We start from the raw sequence: 16,914 nt of genomic DNA on the forward strand, positions 1-16,914 counted from the left end.
TTCATTATGACCTAAAAGGCAAACAGCTCTTACATCATCACTACTACTCTGGGAGGCTTTCTGAATCAAGAGGAAAATGAGCTCTCTAAAGCAGTGCTTGTCTCATGTCATTGTAAATAAGAATTTGTTCTTAACTGACTTGCCTAGTTAAATTTAAAAAAAAAATACAATTCCCTACATAGGACTCTAGTCAAAAGTGGTGCACTATGTAGTGCACGACATGGGGAATATAGTGCCATTTAGGAAGCAGCCCTATCCTCATCTCATGTTAGTGGGCTATTTTGGTGTGTGCTGCAGAGGATGTCTTGGGCATTTTCTCATGTTTCAATCAATAGAGGGTTGCTAATGGACTGCACCACTAACCCAACACTTGCCTATGAAGTGTGCCTGCGCCACTGAAAGTAGTGCACACTCACAGAAACAAGATGCGAGGGGTGGATTATATTGTAATGAACCTAAAACACAATATTTATTTTGATTTATTTCTACAAGTATTATTATGCACAGTAAACTAATCAGCCATGTCTTATTCTACACACTGACAAACCATCACTTAGGTTTTTATTTTATTTTTATTATTTTAGCTGACAAACGAATGACCATGGTTACATTCATTTAAGAACTCGTGGATTTAAACGTCAAATAAAACGATTTTTTTAAGGGGGCACTGAACAGTCTAGTGTAGTAGGGACACACCTCCTTGAAAGAATAGTACCAGTAAATTCAGACTTCAGGAAGTGTGTCCCATCACAACCGGAGGCGGAGGAGTCGACAGTTCATTCTAGCTAGAAAGTAAACAACTCACGTTAAACACACACGGCTAAGGACATGAACTGATAGTAAACTGTGTATCACGAAGATTGAATCGCGATTTAAACAGCGGGGACTGTAATGCCTGGTAAGTTTCTGACAAAACTAAACAAACGATTGCCTAGCCGCTAACGTTAGCTCGCTAACTTTCCCTACCCATCGCAAGCGAGACCGCTTGGTTAACAAGGTATACCTAATCAAAACAACAATAACATTTGATAATATGGACAATGATCAGTCAGACACAACACTGACTATTCAAAAACAAATAATCGGAACTTAGTTTGCGTTTTTACACTTTAGATAGCGAAGTTATGCGATTTTTCTTCCCATTGTGGAGGCACTTTCCCCACTACGCAGGGTCCCGTGATGCCCAGCCATCGTTAATGGACAATAATTCGTACACCACCTATACCGACACCACCCCCTTTAAATTTTACAAATGCTTTCAAATCAAGCCTAAACCAGTTACATTCAGATGGACATCTAAATTCAATGTCAAGTGAACAAAAGCCTAACTTAGTTGTCACAGCAAGCAAGTGTTACTTTCATTATCTAATGTAAACTGTGTAAGCTGTGGCATTGTTGGAATGTGAAAGTTTTGTTGTCAAGTTCTTTTGCAGGGAACTAGTTGTCAGATATGGTGGTTCAAAGTCATTTACAGCAAAAACCCTTTAGCTTAGTTTCAGAAATTAAACTTTTTTTATTTTTTTTGCTGATCATACATTTCTCAAAAGGTTTTTTCCTTTTATGCATTAGTGCTTTTTACAGTTATCATCTTTTTTTTAAACTCTTGGTAGCTGGTGGGGGGGAAAGTGGAGTCATGATGTTTCCATTTGAGAGGAGGATGGTGAGAGTCATATGACAGAAGGCAGCCGAGGGTTGGCTAATACTGGTAGGTCACTATAAAACTTCCATGTTGCGGGAAAACGCAGACGGAATCCAGACAAATTAAACGGGAATTAAACAATATTCAAAAATGTATTGAACTTAGTAGGAAATAAACAATGTGTTTTTTTAACGTATTAGAACATGCATCAGTGACTCGTATTTTCCTGCAACATTTTGAAACTGATCAGGAATGCTCCTGTCCGTGTCCGTTATTCCAGAGGACAATTTGGACGAGATATTTTTTTTCTCCCAAACTTCCCCCTGTAATTATTTATAGTTTTAGTTTTCATAAAATTGATAGTTAAGACAGAAACCTGGAGTTGTCTTTTTTTCTAGGCGTGAAGATATTTCAATAAATCCAGGCGATAACAGGCTGCTACACTGAGAATTCCTCCCTTTTTTTTCTCTCTCTCAAGTGTCTAAACCAAACCTTCTTTGGTGTGGTGTCGCAATAATGTTTGAATTGAGGAAGTGTGATCATAATAATTTGGTTATGTTAGTGATCCGCAGTACTTCCCAAATGCCCCCGGGCCTTCAGATGTAAACTAAACAGTGCAGTTACACTTGAGATGCGTTTTAAAGGCTATGGATGAGAAATGTAATTTATAATTTCTAAACGTTTAGGTCAGTTGTATGCTGTTTCGCAATCTATTAACAGCAAGGGTTGCATTAAATGTGCGCAATATTTTTTACTGATGCATTATGGCAATATTCAATTCATACGCACAAAACAGAAACACAAGCATTCACTGTGAAAGTTGATACGTGGAGGCCATTCATATATAATAGTTCATGCGTAGCACTTCGTTCAATTGATCGAATCGGTTATTGTTTTCTTGCTCAACCGGTGGGCAACACCTGTCAAACTCGGACATTTCTCTCAAAACACAGGGATGTCAATTCGCACGGGACTAGTATTATCAGAGGAGCTTGGAGTTCGCCCCCCAAAAAAACTGTTGGTTATTCAGGCCGGAATTGTTACTCTCCTACGGTAAAATGAATGCCATGGCGGATTCGGACGGGATTTAAATAACAGATGAGGTGTTTAGTGCTCGTGCACATAATTCCATTACTCGTCCTCCACCCAGTAAAACTAATCGCGGGATGGGATACATTTTACCGGGCTGGTCATTTAGTTATGTGCACGAATACAATCCACATCCGTAATTTTAGTCCCGTCCGAATCTGCCATGGCAGTAATTTGTACTATTATCCCAGCTCTAACTTCAAGGTCCTCTGATAATACTTATATTGTGCGAGTCGTCATCCCAGTGTTTTGAGGGATATTAGAGTTTAACAGATGCTGCACACAATTTGTGTAAAAACATGGGAACAAATGTATGCTTAAAACAAAGCGTTATGTAGGCAGCCTACAGATGAATGATCTGTTTTGTCACATATCTAGTGCCTTACTTCTCTTTTTAAAAGGTACCATACTTCTCTTTTAAAATATGAAGTGGACGATATTGTGCCAATGAATTGCCAAATTAGTCAGTTAATTAAATGTCTGCATAGGTTACAGACAGTTAATTATTCTTATTGATATACATTATTATTTTGACTTTCTCCGAACTGAAGGCCAATATTAGGCTATCACTAGACAAGACAAATATCTTCACGCCTAGAATAGCATCCAGGCTTCCGTCATTAACGTTCCATTGTGAATTAGGGGAAAAAATGTATTTCACTTTTATTTAACCAGGTAGGCCAGTTGCGAACAAGTTCTCATTTACAACTGCGACCTGGCCAAGATAAAGCAAAGCAGTGAGACACAAGCAACAACAAAAATGACAGGTACATGCTGGAGTAATAATTACATAATAATACTAGTCCCGGTGTGATTAGGGTTTAGGGTTAATATCTGGCAGAATGGTATCATGATTATTTGGATCAATTCAGTGGCCGTTTCGTTTAACAAACTGCAGAGCACTACAGTAACACCGCAAACCAAACAACGCTCTCTGATTGGTGCCACGTACCGTGTTGCCATGTTCGCGGTTTTCCCGACTTTGAAAAACATGTCACAGGGGAAAGTGTATGGGTTGCGGGTTTTGGGGCTATTTTTTAAGTTGCACCGCGGCCGCCATGTAATTTCTCTTCAAAATAAATATATACTACTGTTAGTTGCTTCTGGCAGTGAGGCAGGCTGCTGCTGAGTGAGGGGTGAGGAGGGCCGAAGCGGTGCGTGTGTTGAGAGAGCACTACAGCTATTGGCTGAGTCATTTGAGCGAGAGGAGAGGGAACTGCACTTGGTCACGTTGTGACAACTTTTATCCAGTTGTAGGTAAGCTATTTTGGTTTGACATTACGGAGACACCTATTTCCATAAAATATATTAATACGCTAAAACTGATGCACATCAACAAATAATGGAGACAGAGCACTGGAACATGACTTTGTGCGTACTAGAGCGCATTACATACACTATCGTTCAAAAGTTTGGGGTAACTTAGAAATGTCCTTGTTTTTGAAAGAAAATTACTTTTTTGTCCATTAAAATAACATCAAATGGATCAGAAATACATTGTTAATGTTGTAAATGACTATTGTAGCTGGAAACGGCAGATTTTTAAAAATGGAATTTCTACATAGGCTAAAGATGCCCATTATCAGAAACCATCACTCCTGTGTTCCAATGTCACGCTGTGTTAGCTAATCCAAGTTTATCATTTTAAAAGGCTAATTGATCATTAGAAAACTCTTTTGCAATTATGTTAGCACAGCTGAAAACTGTTCTGATTTAAAGAAGCAATAAAACTGTCCTTCTTTACTAGTTGAGTATCTGAAGCATCTGCATTTGTGGGTTCAGGCTCAAAATGGCCAGAAACAAAGAACTTTCTTCTGAAACTCAGTCTATTCTTGTTCTGAGAAATGAAGGCTATTCCATGAGAGAAATTGCCAAGAAAGTGAAGATCTCGTACAACTCTGTCTACCACTCCCTTCACAGAACAGCACAAACTGGCTCTAACCAGAATAGAAAGAGGAGTGGGAGGCCCCGGTGCACAACTGACCAAGAGGACAAGTACATTATAGTGTCTAGTTTGAGAAACAGACACATCACAAGTGCTCAACTGGCATCTTCATTAAATATTACCCACAAAACACCAGTCTCAACGTCAACAGTGAAGAGGCTCCGAGAGGCTAGCCTTCTAGGCAGAATTCCTGTGTCTGTGTTCTTTTGCCCTTCTTAATCTTTTCTTTTATTGGCCAGTCTGAGATATGGCTTTTTCTTTGCAACTCTGCCTAGAAGGCCAGCATCCCGGAGTCACCTCTTCACTGTTGATGTTGAGACTGGTGTTTTGTGGGTACTATTTAATGAAGCTGCCAGTTGAGGACTTGTGAGGTGTCTGTTTCTCAAACTAGACACTCTAATGTACTTGTCCTCTTGCTCAGTTGTGCACCGGGGCCTCCGGTAGCCGTAGTATATTGGCCATATACCATACTCCCTTGTGCCTTATTGCTTAATCATAGCAGTCAAACAAGTTACATTGACATTCATTCATGGGAAACGATCTAGCGAGTTTAATTAGGGCAAATGATCTTTTTTCTTGCGACATAATCAAATACATCTCAATGTTTGTTTTTTATTTGTAGGAAAACCGAAATTTGTTTCTAATGTCGTTACTACAATATGTCTTCTTAATTGGCTCGATAACGTTATGGAAAAAGGTATAAATGTGTATAAATATGGCAGTTCCTCTCTGGGCTATTTTTCAGGCCTTTTGGGTAGGTTTTGGGCTACAAACTTTAGCTAGACCTGGCAACCCTGGCCGCATGCACACTTGTACCTACACATACAATGCAACTTTTCTTCAATTTTTTTCTTTCTTCCCAGACCTCAAAATTGGTCTCCTGATGTGGTTTAAGCATTGTTGTCGACTTTGAACGTCTAATGTTGTTTTGTATTTTGATTTAAACAGTGTAATTTTGAGAAAGAACTGGGAAAAAACGATTGTATAGGGCCCTACACTAGGAAGTTGAGGGCAGCTGAGGGTTGGCCAACTCTAGGAGACGAATGAACGAGGAGCAGACAGAGGGCTAGCGGAGCTGCATCTTTACAATTTACACAGGATGATACATTTCTCAGATTAAATAGGGCTGGCTACAACATAAGTGTTTTTATCTCAGCTCACTGGTCACCATAGCAGCACCCTGGTCACTGGTCACCCCCAAAGCCAATTCCTACTTTGGTCACCTTTCCTTCCAGTTCTCTGCTGCCAATGACTGGAACGAACTCCAAAAATCACTGAAGCTGGAGATTCTTCCTCACTAGCTTTAAGCACCAGCTGTCAGAACAGCTCACAGATCACTGCACCTGTACTTAGCCTATCTGTAAACAGCCCATCTATCTACCTCATCCCCATACTATATTTATTTATTTATCCTTTGCTCCCCAGTATCTCTACTTGCACATTCATCTTCTGCACATCTACCATTCCAGTGTCTAATTGCTAAATTGTAATTACTTTGCCACCATGGCCTATTTATTTCCTTAACTTACCTCATTTGCACTCACTGTATATAGACTTTTTGTTTTCTTTTGTTCTACTGTATTATTGACTGTGTTTTGTTTATTCCATGTGTAACTCTGTGTTGTTGTATGTGTCGAATTGCTATGCTTTATCTTGGCCAGGTCGCAGTTGCAAATGAGAACTTATTCTCAACCACCTTACCTGGTTAAATAAAGGTGAAATAAAAATAATATGTATATATATATTTTTTTTTTGATTAGACCGTGCTCGTCAGTCTTCTAGAAATACTTTTTCAATAGCCCCTTGACCAAGCTTTTTTTTTTCAAAATCTTTTGCTCAATGGGTGTATGTGTGTGTGGTGTCTGGTACTGTGACAGCAGAAAATAAAACAATATATTCTCTCTCCCTCATTTCCTTCCCCCTCTCTCCTTCTCTATCCCCCTCTCTCCTTCTCTATCCCCCTCTCTCCTTCTCTATCCCTCTCTCCTTCTCTATCCCCCTCTCCTTCTATATCCCCCTCTCCTTCTCTATCCTCCTCTCTCCTTCTCTATCCCCTCTCTCCTTCTCTATCCTCCCTCTCCTTCTCTATCCCCTCTCTCCCCTCTATCCCCCCCTCTCTCCTTCTCTATCCCCCTCTCTCCTTCTCTATCCCCATCTCTCTCCTTCCTTCTCTATCCCCCTCTCTCCTTCTCTATCCCCCTCTCTCCTTCTCTATCCCCCTCTCTCCTTCTCTATCCCCCCTCTCTCCTTCTCTATCCCCTCTCCTTCTCTATCCCCCCTCTCCTTCTCTATCCCCTCTCTCCTTCTCTATCCCCCTCTCTCCTTCTCTATCCCCCTCTCTCCTTCTCTATCCCTCTCTCTCCTTCTCTATCCCCCTCTCTCCTTCTCTATCCTCCTCTCTCCTTCTCTATCCCCCTCTCTCCTTCTCTATCCCCTCTATCCTTCTCTATCCCCCTCTCTCCTTCTCTATCCCCCCTCTCTCCTTCTCTATCCCCCCTCCTTCTCTATCCCCTTCTCCCTATCCCCCCTCTCTCCTTCTCTATCCCCCTCTCTCCTTCTCTATCCCCCTCTCTCCTTCTCTATCCCCCTCTCTCCTTCTCTATCCCCCTCTCTCCTTCTCTATCCCCCTCTCCTTCTCTATCCCCCCTCTCCTTCTCTATCCCCCTCTCTCCTTCTCTATCCCCTCTCTCCTTCTCTATCCCCCTCTCTCCTTCTCTATCCCCCTCTCTCCTTCTCTATCCCTCTCTCTCCTTCTCTATCCCCCTCTCTCCTTCTCTATCCCCCTCTCTCCTTCTCTATCCCCCTCCTCCTCTCTATCCCCTCTCTCCTTCTCTATCCCCCCTCTCTCCTTCTCTATCCCTCTCTCCTTCTCTATCCCCCTCTCTCCTTCTCTATCCCCCCTCTCCTTCTCTATCCCCCTCTCTCCTTCTCTATCCCCCTCTCTCCTTCTCTATCCCCCTCTCTCCTTCTCTATCTCTGGTCAGGACTGTAACCATGCCCATGTTACCTGTAGTGCCTGAAGTCCAGAGTCATGTGCTGGCTTGACTCTATCCCCCCCTCTGCACTCCTTCTCTTAAGGTATCACCCCACCTTATTATTATTATTGTTATCATGCACATTATTATTAGTTGAGAAAAGTCTAGAGGTTTGACTCCAAATATTCTCCTTCTCTATCCACGATCTGTATCCGATATTCTATTGCACGATATGTAAATAGCACGATTATTCTCTATCCGATATGTCTCCTTCTCTAACGATATGTAAACGGTAGCACGATATGTAAACTCTCGCACGATATGTAAACGGTAGCCACGATATGTAAACGGTAGCACTGTAAACGGTAGCAGGTCGATATCCAGCACGATATGTAAACGTCCGACATGTAAACTCTATCGGTAGCAGCACGATCGATATGTAAACGGTAGCACGATATGTAAACTTCTCTCTAAGCTGGTCAGGACGATATGTAACCATGCCCATGTTACCTGTAGTGCACTGTAAAGTCACATGAGTCATGTGCTGGCTGAGTGTTAGACGATATGTAAACTAGCAGACCCGATATGTAAACTCTAGCATAGCACGATATGTAAACGGTAGCAGACAGCACTGTAGCAGACAGCAGATATTAAAGACAGCACGATATGTAAACAGCAGACATATGTAAACGTTATTATTATTAAATTGTTATCATATGCACGATATGTATTGTAGCACGATATGTAAACGGTAGCACATATGTAAACGGTAGCACGATATGTAAACCAAATATGTAAACGTAGCATTTGTTGACGATATGTAGCACGATATGTAAACGGTAGCACGATATGTAAACGGTAGCACGATATGTAAACGGTAGGTAGCACGATATGTAAACGCACGTATGTACGAACGGTAGCAGACAGCACGATATAAAGCGGTAGCAGACAGCACGATATGTAACGGTAGCAGACAGCACGATATGTAAACGGTAGCAGAGCACGATATGTAAACGGTAGCAGACAGCACGATATGTAAACGGTAGCACGATATGTAAACGGTAGCAGAAAGCACGATATGTAAACGGTAGCAGACAGCAGCGATGTAAACGGTAGCAGACGATATGTAAACGATATGCAAACGGTAGCAGACAACACGATATGTAAACGGTAGCACGATATGTAAACGGTAGCAGACAGCACGATATGTAAACGGTAGCAGATAGCACGATATGTAAACGGTAGCAGACAGCACGATATGTAAACGGTAGCAGACAACACGATATGTAAACGGTAGCACGATATGTAAACGGTAGCAGACAGCACGATATGTAAACGGTAGCAGACAGCACGATATGTAAACGGTAGCAGACAGCACGATATGTAAACGGTAGCACGATATGTAAACGGTAGCACGATATGTAAACGGTAGCAGACAGCACGATATGTAAACGGTAGCAGACAACACGATATGTAAGCGGTAGCAGACAGCACGATATGTAAGCGGTAGACGACGTAAGCGGTAGCAGACAGCACGATATGTAAACGGTAGCAGACGATAAAACGGTAGCAGACACGATATGTAAACGGTAGCAGACAGCACGATATGTAAACGGTAGCAGACAGCACGATATGTAAACGGTAGCAGCGACATATGTAAACGGTAGCAGACGTATGTAAGCGGTAGCACGACGATATGTAAACGGTAGCACGCACGATATGTAAACGGTAGCAGACAGCACGATATGTAAACGGTAGCAGACAACACGATATGTAAACGGTAGCAGACAGCACGATATGTAAACGATATGTAGCAGACAGCACGATATGTAAACGGTAGCAGACAGCACGATATGTAAACGGTAGCAGACAGCACGATATGTAAACGGTAGCAGACAGCACGATATGTAAACGGTAGCAGACAGCACGATATGTAAACGGTAGCAGACAGCACGATATGTAAACGGTAGCAGACAGCACGATATGTAAACGGTAGCAGACAGCACGATATGTAAACGGTAGCAGACAGCGCGATATAAACGGTAGCAGACAGCACGATATGTAAACGGTAGCAGACAGCACGATATGTAAACGGTAGCAGATATGTAAAGCAGACGATATGTAAACGGTAGCAGACAGCACGATATGTAAACGGTAGCAGACAGCACGATATGTAAACGGTAGCAGACAGCACGATATGTAAACGGTGTAAGCGGTAGCAGACAGCACGATATGTAAGCGGTAGCGAGCAGAGCACGATATGTAAAGCGGTAGCAGACACGATATGTAAACGGTAGCAGACAACGATATGTAAGCGGTAGCAGACAGCACGATAAGCGGTAGCAGACGGCGGATAGCAGACAGCACGATATGTAAACGGTAGCAGACAGCACGATATGTAAACGGTAGCACGATGTAAGCACGATATGTAAGCGGTAGCAGACAGCACGATATGTAAGCGGTAGCAGACACGATATGTAAACGGTAGCAGACAGCACGATATGTAAACGGTAGCAGACATGTAAATGGCGGTAGCGATGTAAGCACGATATGTAAACGGTAGCAGACAGCACGGTAGCAGACAACCACGATAAACGGTAGCAGACAGCACGATATGTAAACGGTAGCAGACAGCACGATATGTAAACGGTAGCAGACAGCACGATATGTAAACGGTAGCAGACAGCACGCGGTAGCAGACAGCACGATATGTAAACGGTAGCAGACAGCACGATAGCGGTAGCAGACAGCACAATATGTAAGCGGTAGCACGATAAACGGTAGCAGACGATATGTAAGCGGTAGCGATACACGGTATGTAAAGGGTACGATATGTAAGCGGTAGCAGACAGCACGATATGTAAGCGGTAGCAGACAGCACGATATGTAAACGGTAGCAGACAGCACGATATGTAAACGGTAGCAGACAGCACGATATGTAAACGGTAGCAGACAGCACGATATGTAAACGGTAGCAGACAGCACAATATGTAAACGGTAGCACGATATGTAAACGGTAGCAGACAACACGATATGTAAACGGTAGCAGATAGCACGGTATGTAAACGGTAGCACGATATGTAAACGGTAGCAGACAGCACGATATGTAAACGGTAGCAGACAGCACGATATGTAAACGGTAGCAGACAGCACGATATGTAAACGGTAGCAGACAGCACGATATGTAAACGGTAGCAGACAGCATGATATGTAAACGGTAGCAGACAACACGATATGTAAACGGTAGCAGAAAGCACAATATGTAAGCGGTAGCAGACAGCACGATATGTAAGCGGTAGCAGACAGCACGATATGTAAGCGGTAGCAGACAACACGATATGTAAACGATATGGTAGCAGAACAGCACGATATGTAAACGGTAGCAGACAGCACGATATAAGCGGTAGCAGACAGCACGATATGTAAAAGCGGTAGCAGAGCACGATATGTAAAGCGGTAGCAGACAGCACGATATGTAAGCGGTAGCAGACAACACGATATGTAAGCGGTAGCAGACAGCACGATATGTAAGCGGTAGCAGACAGCACGATATGTAAAGCGGTAGCAGACAGCACGATGTAAGCGGTAGCAGACAGCACGATATAAAGCGGTAGCACGATATAGCACGATATGTAAACGGTAGCAGACAGCACGATATGTAAGCGGTAGCAGACAGCACGATATGTAAACGGTAGCAGACAGCACCATATGTAAGCGGTAGCAGACAGCACCATATGTAGCAGACAGGTAGCAGACAGACAGCACCATATGTAAGCGGTAGCAGACACAACACGATATGTAAACGGTAGCACGATATGTAAGCGGTAGCAGACAACACGACATGTAAAGCGGTAGCACGATATGTAAACGGTAGCAGACAACACGACACGATATGTAAGCGGTAGCAGACACGATATGTAAACGGTAGCAGACAACACGATACATGTAAGCGGTAGCACGATATGTAAGCGGTAGCAGACAGCGCGATATGTAAGCGGTAGCAGACGATATGTAAGCGGTAGCACGATATGTAAGCGGTAGCAGACAACCACGATATGTAAGCGGTAGCACGATATGTAAACGGTAGCAGACAGCACGATATGTAAACGATATGTAAGCGGTAGCAGACAGCACGATATGTAAGCGGTAGCAGACAGCACGATATGTAGCGGTAGCAGACAGCACGATATGTAAACGGTAGCAGACAGCACGATATGTAAGCGGTAGCAGACAGCACGATATGTAAGCGGTAGCAGACAGCACCATATGTAAGCGGTAGCAGACAGCACGATATGTAAGCGGTAGCAGACAGCACGATATGTAAACAGTAGCAGACAAGCACGATATGTAAGCGGTACGGCACGCGATATGTAGCGGTAGCAGACAACACGATATGTAAACGGTAGCACGATATGTAAAGCGGTAGCAGACAGCACGACGGTAGCACGATATGTAAGCGGTAGCAGACAACACGATATGTAAGCGGTAGCAGACAGCACGATATGGCGGTAGCAGACAGCACGATATGTAAACGGTAGCAGACAGCAGCGATATGTAAACGGTAGCAGACAGCACGATATGTAAGCGGTAGCAGATAGCATGATATGTAAAGCGGTAGCAGACAACACGATATGTAAGCGGTAGCAGACAGCACGATAAACGGTAGCAGACAGACAACACGATATGCGATAAACGGTAGCGATATGTAAACGGTAGCAGACAACACGATATGTAAACGGTAGCAGATAGCATGATATGTAAGCGGTAGCAGATAGCGATATGTAAACGGTAGCAGACAACACGATATGTAAACGGTAGCACGATATGTAAACGGTAGCACGATATGTAAACGGTAGCACGATATGTAAACGGTAGCACGATATGTAAACGGTAGCACGATATGTAAACGGTAGCACGATATGTAAACGGTAGCACGATATGTAAACGGTAGCACGATATGTAAACGTTATGTAAGCGGTAGCAGACACCCACGATATGTAAACGATATGTAAGCAGGATATGTAAGCGGTAGCACGATATGTAAGCGGTAGCAGAAACGATATGTAGCATGATATGTAAACGGTAGCGATATGTAACAGCACGATATGTAAACGGTAGCGCGATATGTAAACGGTAGCACGATATGTAAACGGTAGCACGATATGTAAACGGTAGCGCGATATGTAAACGGTAGCAAACAGCACGATATGTAAACGGTAGCACGATATGTAAACGGTAGCACATTGTAACCCAACATTTAGCCGGCAGTGGCAAACCTACCAGCTCTCTAGATAGTTGGCGAAGCTATACCTTCCTGTGGATATTTAGTCTCAAATTTCGAGCAGCTGGAGGACAAACTGCAAGGACAACCGGTAGAATAAGTTTAAATGTATTTTAATTTTTTCCCTCAACATTCTGACTCGTGAGGAGCATTCACACAGTTTTACACTCCCCAATGTATCAGGCTGTATATACCAATGCATTGTTTATTGAAGCCTGATTTAATCAGCCTGCGTTTTGAAAACCCTCTCTTTTCTTGTCTGTCAGTGCACCTGCCTGGCTGTGTCGAGGAAGTGGCTGGCTTTGGGAACGTCAGCTGGAGGGCTGCACCTCATCCAGAGGGAAGGATGGAAGCAGAGGCTCATCCTCACACACAAGGTAGCGTATATAATGTTGTCGTCTACTTCCTGGTAGTAAAATAAAATAATAAACGGATTGACAGGATATACCACCTGTTTGTTGTTATTAGATAGATACTGTACATACTCCTGTTTTTAATAACGTTGCACGAGCGATCCAGAACAGCACATCTCCTGTTTCTGTAGTGTGAGTCAGCTTGATGTCCAGTACACCCCCCTGGACAGGACACTAGTCTATCTCCTGTTTCTGTAGCATGAGGCAGCTTGATGTACAGTACACCCCCTGGACAGGACACTAGTCTATCTCCTGTTTCTGTAGTGTGAGTCAGCTTGATGTACAGTACACCCCCTGGACAGGACACTAGTCTATCTCCTGTTTCTGTAGTGTGAGACAGCTTGATGTACAGTACACCCCCTGGACAGGACACTAGTCTATCTCCTGTTTCTATAGTGTGAGTCAGCTTGATGTACAGTACACCCCTGGACAATCCATCTCCTGTTTCTGTAGTGAGAGGTCAGCTTTTACGGTACACCCCTGGACAGGACACTAGTCTATCTCTGTTTCTATAAGTGTCAGCTATTTCTTCTATCCCTGGACAGGACACTAGTCTATCTCCTGTTTCTGTAGTGTGAGACACGATGACAGACATTGCTGGGCAACACTAGGTAAAACATGTTTTTATAAATAAGTCAGCTTGATGTACAGTACACCCCCTGGACAGTTTACTCGCTAGTCTATCTCCTGTTTCAGTTTGCTTTCTTGATCTGTCTGCCACCCCCTGGACAGGACTCTGTCTATCTCTGTTTCTGTAGCGTGAGGACCTGGATGTAGCTAAACACCCCCTGGGTAGGAATGCTAGTTATCTCTGTTTCTGTAGTGTGAGTCAGCTTGATGGGTACACCCCCTGGTGGCTAATCTAGGTGCCTTACCCTAATACTGTCTCCTTGTCCTCTAGTCAGGTCCCATTTTTACGGTCTTTGGTTTGACTCGGGATCAATGTCTGTCCTATTTCTGTCTATCTCAGGAGGGATCTATCACTCAGGTGTCGTGTTGTCTGTCTTTGTCTGTCTCAGTCAGGGCCAAAACATGTTTTTAAATAACTCTGTCTGAAATTCATTTGAAGTTCACATGTTTACTCTCAGTGACTTCAGGGCCAGGTGGCTTTTTCAGTTTGCTTTCTTGTCTGTCTGCCTCCCAGTCTGCCTGTCTGTCTGTCTTTCTCTGCATGCTGTAGGTCAGGACCTGTCTAGCTAAAGGGTAGATTTAGGATGAAAGGTTTTGTCTGTCAATGTCTCAGTCAGGGTCTGGTGGTAGTCTAGGTGTTAATACTATACTACTGTCTCTTGTCCTCTAGTCAGGGTCTGGTGGGGATCTGTCTGTCTGTCTGTCTGTCTGTCTGTCTGTCTGTCTGTCTGTCTGTCTGTCTGTCTGTCTGTCTCAGTCAGGGCCAGGTGGCTGTCTGTCTGTCTGTCTGTCTGTCTGTCTGTCTGTCTGTCTGTCTGAGTCAGGGCCAGGTGGCTGTCTGTCTGTCTGTCTGTCTGAGTCAGGGCCAGGTGGTGGTCTGTCTGTCTGTCTGTCTGTCTGTCTGTCTGTCTGTCTGTCTGTCTGTCTGTCTGTCTCAGTCAGGGCCAGGTGGTTGTCTGTCTGTCTGTTTGTCTCAGTCAGGGCCAGGTGGTTGTCTGTCTGTCTGTCTGTCTGTCTGTCTGTCTGTCTGTCTGTCTGTCTGTCTGTCTGTCTCAGTCAGGGCCAGGTGTCTGTCTGTCTGTCTGTCTGTCTGTCTCAGTCAGGGCCAGGTGGCTGGCTGGCTGGCTGGCTGTCTGTCTGTCTGTCTGTCTGTCTGTCTGTCTGTCAGTCAGGGCCAGGTGGCTGTCTGTCTGTCTGTCTGTCTGTCTGTCTGTCTGTCTGTCTCAGTCAGGGCCAGTTGGTCTGTCTGTCTGTCTGTCTGTCTGTCTGTCTGTCTGTCTGTCTGTCTCAGTCAGGGCCTGGTGGTGGTCTGTCTGTCTGTCCTGTCTGTCTGTCTGTCTGTCTGTCTGTCTGTCTGTCTGTCTGTCTGTCTGTCTGTCTGTCTGTCTGTCTGTCTCAGTCAGGGCCTGGTGGTGATCTGTCTGTCTGTCCTCTCTCAGTCAGGGCCTGGTGGTAGTGTGGGAGCTTCAACTTGAGCGTCGTGGCAGACCAGAGAGGGTCAGTGTTTCCTGGGAACACCGTGGCCAAACGCTCACCTCTCTCTGCTGGGACACCGCAGCCCTCAGGGTGTTTGCTGGGGACAAAGGGGGCAAGGTGTCCTTCCTCCGCGCTGGATCCTCCAAACTCGGAAAGGTAATGGAAAACTAACCGTTGGGTTTTATTTTGGGGAGGTGAAAGATATATTAGCCTGGTCCCATCTCTATTTGTGCTGTCATGCCAACTCCTATGGTCTTTGTCATGCCACATGTCTGGCATGAGAACACTGGTAATGGTTGGCGGCAGGGTAGCCTAGTGGTTAGAGCGTTGGACAAGTAACCGAAAGGTTGCAAGTTCAAACCCCGAGCTGACAAGGTACAACAAATCTGTCGTTCTGCCCCTGGACAGGCAGTTAACCCACTGTTCCTAGGCCGTCATTGAAAATAAGAATTTGTTCTTAACTGACTTGCCTGGTAAAATTAAATTAAAATTAAAATCTGGCACCAAGCTAGGAATAAATGAATTTAATGCACCTGATAATCAATGCAGTTTTCTTTTCTCCCTTCCCCATACCGTGATCTATTACAATCTCCATCTTACGCATCCTGTCTAGTCACATGACCCTTTGTTCTGTGTTGTCCAGGGCTCAGCGTTTGTGATATTCCCCGTCCAGACCATCACTACTGTGGATTCCAGGGTGGTTCAGCTGGGTTATCTGGACGGACGACTGCTAGTGTCCTCTCTCAGCCGCTGCTACCTCTGTGACACGGAGAGGTGAGTGTGGGGACATAACTGGGGGCAGTAGGCCGCCCAGATGATACAGAAGTGTTGTGGAAGCATAGAAGAAGATATTTTTTTTAAATATATTTAATATTTAAAAAAGAAAAATATATATAAACATTTTAATATTAGTGAGTAATGTTATCTGGTAAATGTCTCAAGTTTGGTCTATAAGGTTAAAGGTACCACCCAGTTCCTCCTCTTACGACCCGCAGGGAGAAGTTCTGGCGTGTCGGTAACAAGGAGCGTGACGGAGAATACGGAGCGTGTTTCTTCCCTCTGAGCCGTGGCGTGGCCGCTGGCCAACCTCCTCTGCTGTACTGTGCCAGGCCTGGGTCTAGAGTCTGGGAGGCCAGCTTCAGTGGAGATGTCCTCAGCACGCACCAGTTTAAACAGCTGCTGGCCATACCGCCTGCACCTCTCATCAGCTACAGGTGTGTGTACAGTGGCCTTCAGGAAGTGTTCCCTTTTTGACTTATTCTACATGTTGTTGTGTTACAGCCTGAATTCAAAATGGATTGAATATTTTTTTTTAAATTTTGTAATAAAAAAAATGAATATTTTTTTTTTAAATTTTTTAAATTTTTTATTTTTTTTAGCCATCAACACAGAGTACCACATAATGACAAAGTGAAAACATGTATTTTGTTTTATTATTTATTGAAAATGAAATCCAGATATCTAAT

The 16,914-nt window shown here is 43.9% G+C and overlaps 1 pseudogene; it reads left to right on the top strand.

The window, feature by feature from the left end:
• Positions 1-744: 744 nt before the first annotated feature.
• LOC135531954 (BLOC-2 complex member HPS5-like) overlaps positions 745-16,914 on the top strand; it is a 49,296-nt pseudogene continuing 33,126 nt past the window's right edge.

The sequence above is a fragment of the Oncorhynchus masou genome, unplaced genomic scaffold (genome assembly GCF_036934945.1).
Source record: "Oncorhynchus masou masou isolate Uvic2021 unplaced genomic scaffold, UVic_Omas_1.1 unplaced_scaffold_1680, whole genome shotgun sequence".
Classification (NCBI taxonomy): domain Eukaryota; kingdom Metazoa; phylum Chordata; class Actinopteri; order Salmoniformes; family Salmonidae; genus Oncorhynchus; species Oncorhynchus masou.